Raw genomic sequence first — 6777 nt, forward strand, 5'->3', positions numbered from 1 at the left:
ACAAAAATCAGAAAAGGAACAAGCTAACTGACTGCTTGAAGAGATGCAAGTTCTGATACCAGATTGGGGTGGGCAGGCAGAACCTAGAAGTCTCTTTGTATTTCAGAACTAAAAAGTGAAAAAAGAAATAGTGCACGGAACCAGATAATAAACCAGCTACACAGGGGATACTACAACAGAATTGCCGATTAAAAGTCTCAGAAAGTGAGGGGAAAGAAGAGGACAATAAGAAGGGCGCGGGTCCAAACCTTTTCGCTTTATATTGCTAGTTTCTAGCATCCCCACCCCCACCCATATCTTAACCGTGTATGTAGTGAGCTGGCCTACACTTCTTACTCCATCTTTGGAAGCCCTGAGAAGAGCTTACACTCTGTAAATCAAGAAGGGGAGAAACAAACCTGAGGGAAGGTATTAGGAGGGATAAGGTAACTGAAAAGCCCTAAACAAAAATGGCTGCTGCAGCAGCAGAAAAATGAATGGGATTGCCCCTTAAACTGTTGATAGCAAAGGCGGGCACAGCTCCCAAGTGACCGGCAGAACCACGAGGTTTCTGCTTAGACCGGGCAGCAACTCTGCAGATGCTTTCCCCCTCCTCCTCCTGCTGCAACCCTCCAGACACCAGAGGAAGCGAAAGCAGCCATTAACAACCACCTCAAACATTTCACCTATTTTTCTTCTCCTTCCTTTCCCACAAGTATCCTGCAGATCACCACTGGTAAAGATTATAATGAGTTAATGACTTGGGTCTGAAGGTAGTTCGAAACAAATTCCACTCTTAACTAAGTTAGTAAAAGAGATTTACCGATTAAAGATTTTTACTGATTACAAAAGGCAAAGCTCCAGCACCAAATTCCTCTAGATGGAAATAGTATATCTTACCAAAAAAAAAATGCTATCCATCGAACAGTTTCCCAATTTTGCCCAAGAATTCTACTACAACAAATCAAAGCTGCAGCAGCCTCCCTCCCCTGGCTGCTCTCCTAGTACTTACCTCTTCCTCCCTATGGGAGTAAAAGATCCGTCCGTGTTTCGTTCCCACTCTTGGGAAGAAAAAGCCTCCTTTCCCCAGCAACCGCATGAAAATAAAAAAGCGAATCGGTTTCTCCTTCCTTTGAAGATACCTGAGCAGGAGTGCAAACTTAATTTTCTGCTTCTTTTTCCCAACCCACTCTTGGTAAAACTGGAGGGGGAGGGGGGGGCGGGAGAAACAGCCAGAAAGCTTCTTCCTTGCTTCCCAGGAAAACTCCAGCAAACGACAACACTGTCAGCCGCCCGGGTTCCTGTGGAAGAGGCGGGTTTTGGGGTTTTTTTTTTTCCCAGGGTGTCGAAGGCTCTGCAAACGAAGCCTCATAGAGAGGAGAGCAATACTTGGAATCAGTCTCTCGCACTGCAGCTTCTCCTGCCCCCCTCCCGATTTATGTGTGTATGTGTGCACGCGCGAGCCTGTGCCTGCCTCTCTCCGTGCTCCTCAATTGCTGCGTTCATACAACTTGGGAACAAAGTTGCTTTGCAGCTTTCTGTTCGCCGCAGCTCACGAGATGAGATCACCGCACACTGAAGTCTCGCAAGATCCGCGCCGTTGGAGTTCGTCCGGAGAGCCAAAGGATGACGATTGGCTTGCAGAGCCTTTGCCGTGTTGCTATAGCAACTCGGCGAAGCATGGGAAGTTGGCTTTGATAAATGGGAAAGGGCGCCTTTCCTAATGATTTTTAAGATCTGCCCTAAATTTGAAAGAATAAAGTTTCCTCTCTTCTGCACAATAAAGTAAGTGCATGGTTTCACTTAGATCTTCCAGGGAAGGGAAACAATTGGTACAATTATCTTGAGGCAGTGGGGGGTAGCTGTACTTTCCCAAAGGTTTTCACATGATTAAATGCATGTTTACTTATGTTAAAAACATGTTTTGAAAATTTGCCCCGATATGCGGTAAAAGTATTGTAAATCTGGGCAAGACAACACACCTTGCAACCACAGCTACAGCTTTTGTGCTATTCTGCCCCTCCCCCACTTCCTGTTGCTTATCTTGGTACAAGCACAGACCCAGGTACCTATCGGTTATAGCCTGCCCTCTAGCTCCCAGCCTGTGCGTGTATGCAGATACAGGACAAGGGAGACTGCCAGTGGGAAGCGAGGAAGGTCTGCTGGGAAGGGGTGGTGGACAAAGGATTTTACTAGTACCGCATACTAGATCCTGAGAAGTGAGGAGTGAAAGACAAGAAATTGTGATGTGATTTATTGTGATCATTGTTAGTTTGTCGTGTACTTAGGGATAGTGTCTGTGTTAGAAGCACAAGAGCAGCTAGGACTGTCTGGAGAAGAGGTCCCTGAACCTAGATAGGGAAACCAGAGCTGAGGGGAGAGGGGACACTCCAGTGAAGAGGCTGGGAGGCCTAGCTAGTAACAGAACCAGGAGAGACTGTTATACTAGGGTAGGGCTGGTGGCATCTGACCATGACTGTCAGTGCCTGTGCACTGCTAGAAGTTGACCAGTGTGCTGTGGAGCAACCACTACTGCCTGGACTAGAGTGGTTAGGTGTCTTGGTTTTTGCTGGCAATTCTTTTTTTTTTTTTCTCTGCCCCTGCCTGGGAGTCTGGCACCCCTGCTGTCTTGCAAACAAAAAAAATTCACCTAGGCAGGGCAGAGAATGGCAGTGAAAAGAAAGGGCAGGAGTCAGCAGGATTGTGTGGGACACCAGTAAATAATGGGAAAGCTCTATGGAGTTGAAAGTGAAAGCAAACTTGATCACAGGAAAGGAGGCAGTGAAATAGGGGACATTTCTGTGCCAGTGACTGTAACTGAGTGGGGAGGAACAGTCACTAGTAGCAGCAGTGTCCATATGCCTGAAGCCAGCCTGATCTCACAGAAGAGGAGTAGCCAAAGCCAACTGGTGAAAAGCGGGAGGGGGAAGGTGACTGTTGTACGCCTGCTGGGGAGTGACGTGGAAGCACTTGCTAACTGACGGGCCGATACAGTACAGTGTGCTCCGACGGAGCGCACTGTTAGCCGGCATTTGGACGCGCGTTTTGGACACGCTAGTTTTACCCCTTATTCAGTAAGGGGTAATAGCGCGTCCAAAACGCACGTCCAACCCCCCAAACCTAATAGCGCCCACAACATGCAAATGCATATTGATGGCCCTATTAGGTATTCCCGTGCGATTCAGAAAGCAAAATGTGCAGCCAAGCCGCACATTTTGCTTTTCAGAAATTAGCGCCTACCCAAAGGTAGGCGCTAATTTCTCCGGGCACCTGGAAAGTGCACAGAAAAGCAGTAAAAACTGCTTTTCTGTGCACCCTCCGACTTAATATCATGGCGATATTAAGTCAGAGGTCCCGAAAGTTTAAAAAAGTAAAAAATTTAAAAAAAAAATTTAAAATGGGCCCGCGGCTGTCGGACACTCAATTTTGCCAGCGTCCGGTTTCCGAGCCCGTGGCTGTCAGCAGGCTCGAGAACCGACACCAGCAAAATTGAGCGTCGGCTGTCAAACCCGCTGACAGCCGCTGCTTCTGTCAAAAAAGAGGCACTAGGGACGCGCTAGTGTCCCTAGCGCCTCTTTTTACCACCGGACCTAATTTAAATAAATTAAGATACTGTATCGCGCGCACAGGAGAGTGGCCTGTGTGTGCGCCGGGAGAGCGGGCGCTCGCCCGCTCTCCCGCGTTTGTACTGTATCGGCCTGTGAGTATGTGTGCAGCAGCACAAAAGAAAAGTACATGTGCTTGTGTGTCAGAGAGAGAAAGCAAGACTTGATGTTCGGTAGTGAGGAGAGACAAGGGAGCAGGGTTAGGAGGAAGAGGAAAACTGCCAAAAGGAAGGGGAGGAACAGGTGGGAGAGTGGAACCTGTGCCCTCTATGGGCCAGGGGCAGGGGTTCAGGGATATTCTTCCGGAGGTTGAGGGACTTGGTACTGGGCAGGGGAGAGGATGAAAGAGAGAGAGAAGGATTTGGATACAGGGGAAGAAAGGAGTGGAAATGAGGGAGAGGGAAGTAAGAGCAGGGTACCTTCATAACAGTACGAAGGTGGTGGGGGTAGGGAGCTAGAGCAAGAGATGGGACAAGGAACCCATATAGATGAAAAGCTCTTTGGGGAAGGGAATTATTTTATATGCATTCTAAATGTGCTGTAATCTGCATTACTTGGTCAGCATCTTCTACAATACAGTAGTTGTATTTCTACTTAACTTATAGTAATAATTTGTAACAGTGCATCTCTGTAAGTATTTGCATACACAAATCCATTTCTGATAATTCTATATGCAATTTTAAGAATTAACAGGCCGATACAGTAAGGAGCGGTAGGAAGAGGTGCGTTACGGCCGGGCGCTCCCGAGTTTGCCGCACGCACAGTTCGGATCACCTACCGCTCGATACTGTATTTAAATAGCTTGCAAATGCAAGCCGCGTCCAAGAAGCGTCCGTGAAGCGTTAGGCCCATGCAACCCATTTTACTGTATAGAGCGCTATACAGCGCCTATACAGTATCCTGGGTGCGCTGGTACCTGTCATTTCAAACGTCATTTCAAATGACGTTTGAAATGACAGGTACCAGGGGGAATTGCGAGTCCTCTCCCCCCCCCCCCCCCCGAAGCAAGGCAGCGCGAAAATTAAAACAAAAATGAATAAAGTGTAATAAGAGTAATAAAAGTAAACTTACTGCATGTGAATTTCCTTTGAACAGTCCTCTCTCTCTCTCCTCCTCCCGGGCGGGCGAAAGCGTATGGACGAAAGTGAATGAATGCACACCCGTACGCGGCGGGAGCCGGCGGGCGTGCATTCATCCAGCGGAGGGAGCCGGTGGCGAAAGCGGCTTCCAGCAGCCCCCGCCGGCGGTGAATGAATGCACGCCTGTGCGTGCAATTTGGGAGCTGAAGGCGTGACGTCACGACGTTTGACGTCACAGCGTGTGACGTCGGCGTTCGCTAATGCACTGCCTTGAGCGCCCAAATTGCACACACAGGCGTGCATTCATTCACCTTCGCCGGCAGGGGCAGGGGAGCCAAAGCGGCTTCCAGCAGCCCTCGCCGGCGAAGGTGAATGAATGCACTTTGGGCACTCAAGGCAGTGCATTAGCAAACGCCGACGTCACACGTCGTGACGCCAAACGTCGTGACGCCACACCTTGAGCGACCAAATTGCACGCACAGGCGTGCATTCATTCACTGCCGGCGGGGGCTGCTGGAAGCCGCTTTCGCCGCCGGCTCCCTCCGCTAGATGAATGCACGCCCACCAGCTCCCGCCGCGTACGGGTGTGCATTCATTCACTTTCGCCCGCATGCTTTCGCCCGCCCGCACGCTTTCGCCACCGGCTGCCCCCGGGAGGCAGGGGAGCCGCAGTACGCGCCTCGGGAGGAGGAGAGAGAGAGAGGACTGTTCAAAGAAAATTCACATGCAGTAAATTTACTTTTATTATACTTTATTTACTTTTGTTTTAATGACATGTCAATTTTCGCCCTGCTTCGGGAGGGGGGGATTTTGACCGGAGCCTGCCTATTGCTGTCACACCACACTAACGCCAGGGTGAGGGTCCCCGGGGGGTGAGGGGGGTCGTTTGCCCATGAAATTTCGTCTCTCTGACCCGACGCTCCACACTAACGCAGGGGTAAGGTAGGCGGTAAGTTAGCAGGTTAAACGCGCGGCAAAACTACAGGTTAAAAAGGAGATAATCGGGGCGCACATTGCTGTAAGGAAGGGAATAGCTAATCAGAGCGTTTACATCTCATATACATGCTACAGGCGGAAAGGGTTACTGCTTGATTTAAAGAAGCGGTAAGGATGAGTTTAAAGGGGTAATGAATCGCGGGGTTGGACTTACGCGGCCAAATTGTGAGTTAGAAGCGGGTTAGAAGCAGGGTAACCATGGCCTCGCTTTACTGTATCGGCCTGTAAATTTGTTCTGCATTTTGTCCTTTTGGAGGTGTGTCCCCCTCTTGGGATATTAATCCTTCTTTTTGGAGGCAAGTGTTCTCCCTTTGAGGTACTCTGAGTTGGCCACCCTAGTCTGGACCGTGCCAGCATTCCCAGGGCTGCAGCAGTGCAGCACAAAGAACCAAAACACCTCTTATTTGGGGAATAGTGAAATTAGCACCATGAGTGAGCAGACTCTGCCTGCCTCATCTCAGTTGTTACAGTTTATTTCATATACACAGTTTATTGGACTCTTCCTGCGAGAGCCCTCTTTTGTTATACGCTGCAACCAAACTCATGGCAGGAAGGAAAGAAGAACCCAAATGTATAACTGTATGTATGTTGCTTCACAGTGCACATATTTTTCTCCACAAAAAGGGGGGAGGATCAGAGTTAGGTCTGGGGAGTGAAAGGATGCAGTCATGAATGTAGCAGATATAAAAATAATATGAGAAACTAGCTGAAACCCACTGAAATTCCCCAGAGACCCGTATTTATTGTTCACCTTCCTAGTCTGATCCCAGCATTTCCTTATACCCTCCTCATTAGTTCCTTTCCTTCTCCTGAGTTTGTCCTCAGTCCATGCCAGCACATTCTGGAGCGAGACGAAGAAATGGCGGAAATATTAAACAAATACTTTAATTAGATGTCCACTAAAGAAGACCCTGGAGAAGGACCGTTGCTGGTTGAGAAGAATGTAGATGGGGGTGGAGCAAATGAAACTCTGTTTACAAAAGAAAATGTATAGGAAAAGCTAGGAAAACTGAAAGAGAACAAGGTCATGGGACCGGATGAGATGCATCCCAAGATACTGAGGAAGCTCAGAGATGTGGTGGCAGGTCTGCTGAAAGTCCTGTTCATTAGATCCCTGG

At 48.8% G+C, this 6777-nt stretch overlaps 1 protein-coding gene across 4 annotated transcripts in view; it reads right to left on the reverse strand.

The window, feature by feature from the left end:
* Positions 1-1584, reverse strand: part of SIPA1L1 (signal induced proliferation associated 1 like 1) — a 745249-nt gene extending 743665 nt beyond the window's left edge. For 2 of the 4 annotated variants that reach the window (XM_029598739.1, XM_029598740.1), the window contains exon 1: positions 992-1583. The gene's annotated coding sequence lies outside the window, so the exon portion shown is untranslated. Of the gene's footprint in view, positions 1-991 lie in introns of all 4 variants that reach the window. The other 2 variants (XM_029598743.1, XM_029598744.1) reach the window with 2 other exon arrangements.
* Between the last annotated feature and the right edge of the window lie 5193 nt (positions 1585-6777).

Source organism: Rhinatrema bivittatum, chromosome 4 (assembly GCF_901001135.1).
Source record: "Rhinatrema bivittatum chromosome 4, aRhiBiv1.1, whole genome shotgun sequence".
Taxonomy (NCBI): domain Eukaryota; kingdom Metazoa; phylum Chordata; class Amphibia; order Gymnophiona; family Rhinatrematidae; genus Rhinatrema; species Rhinatrema bivittatum.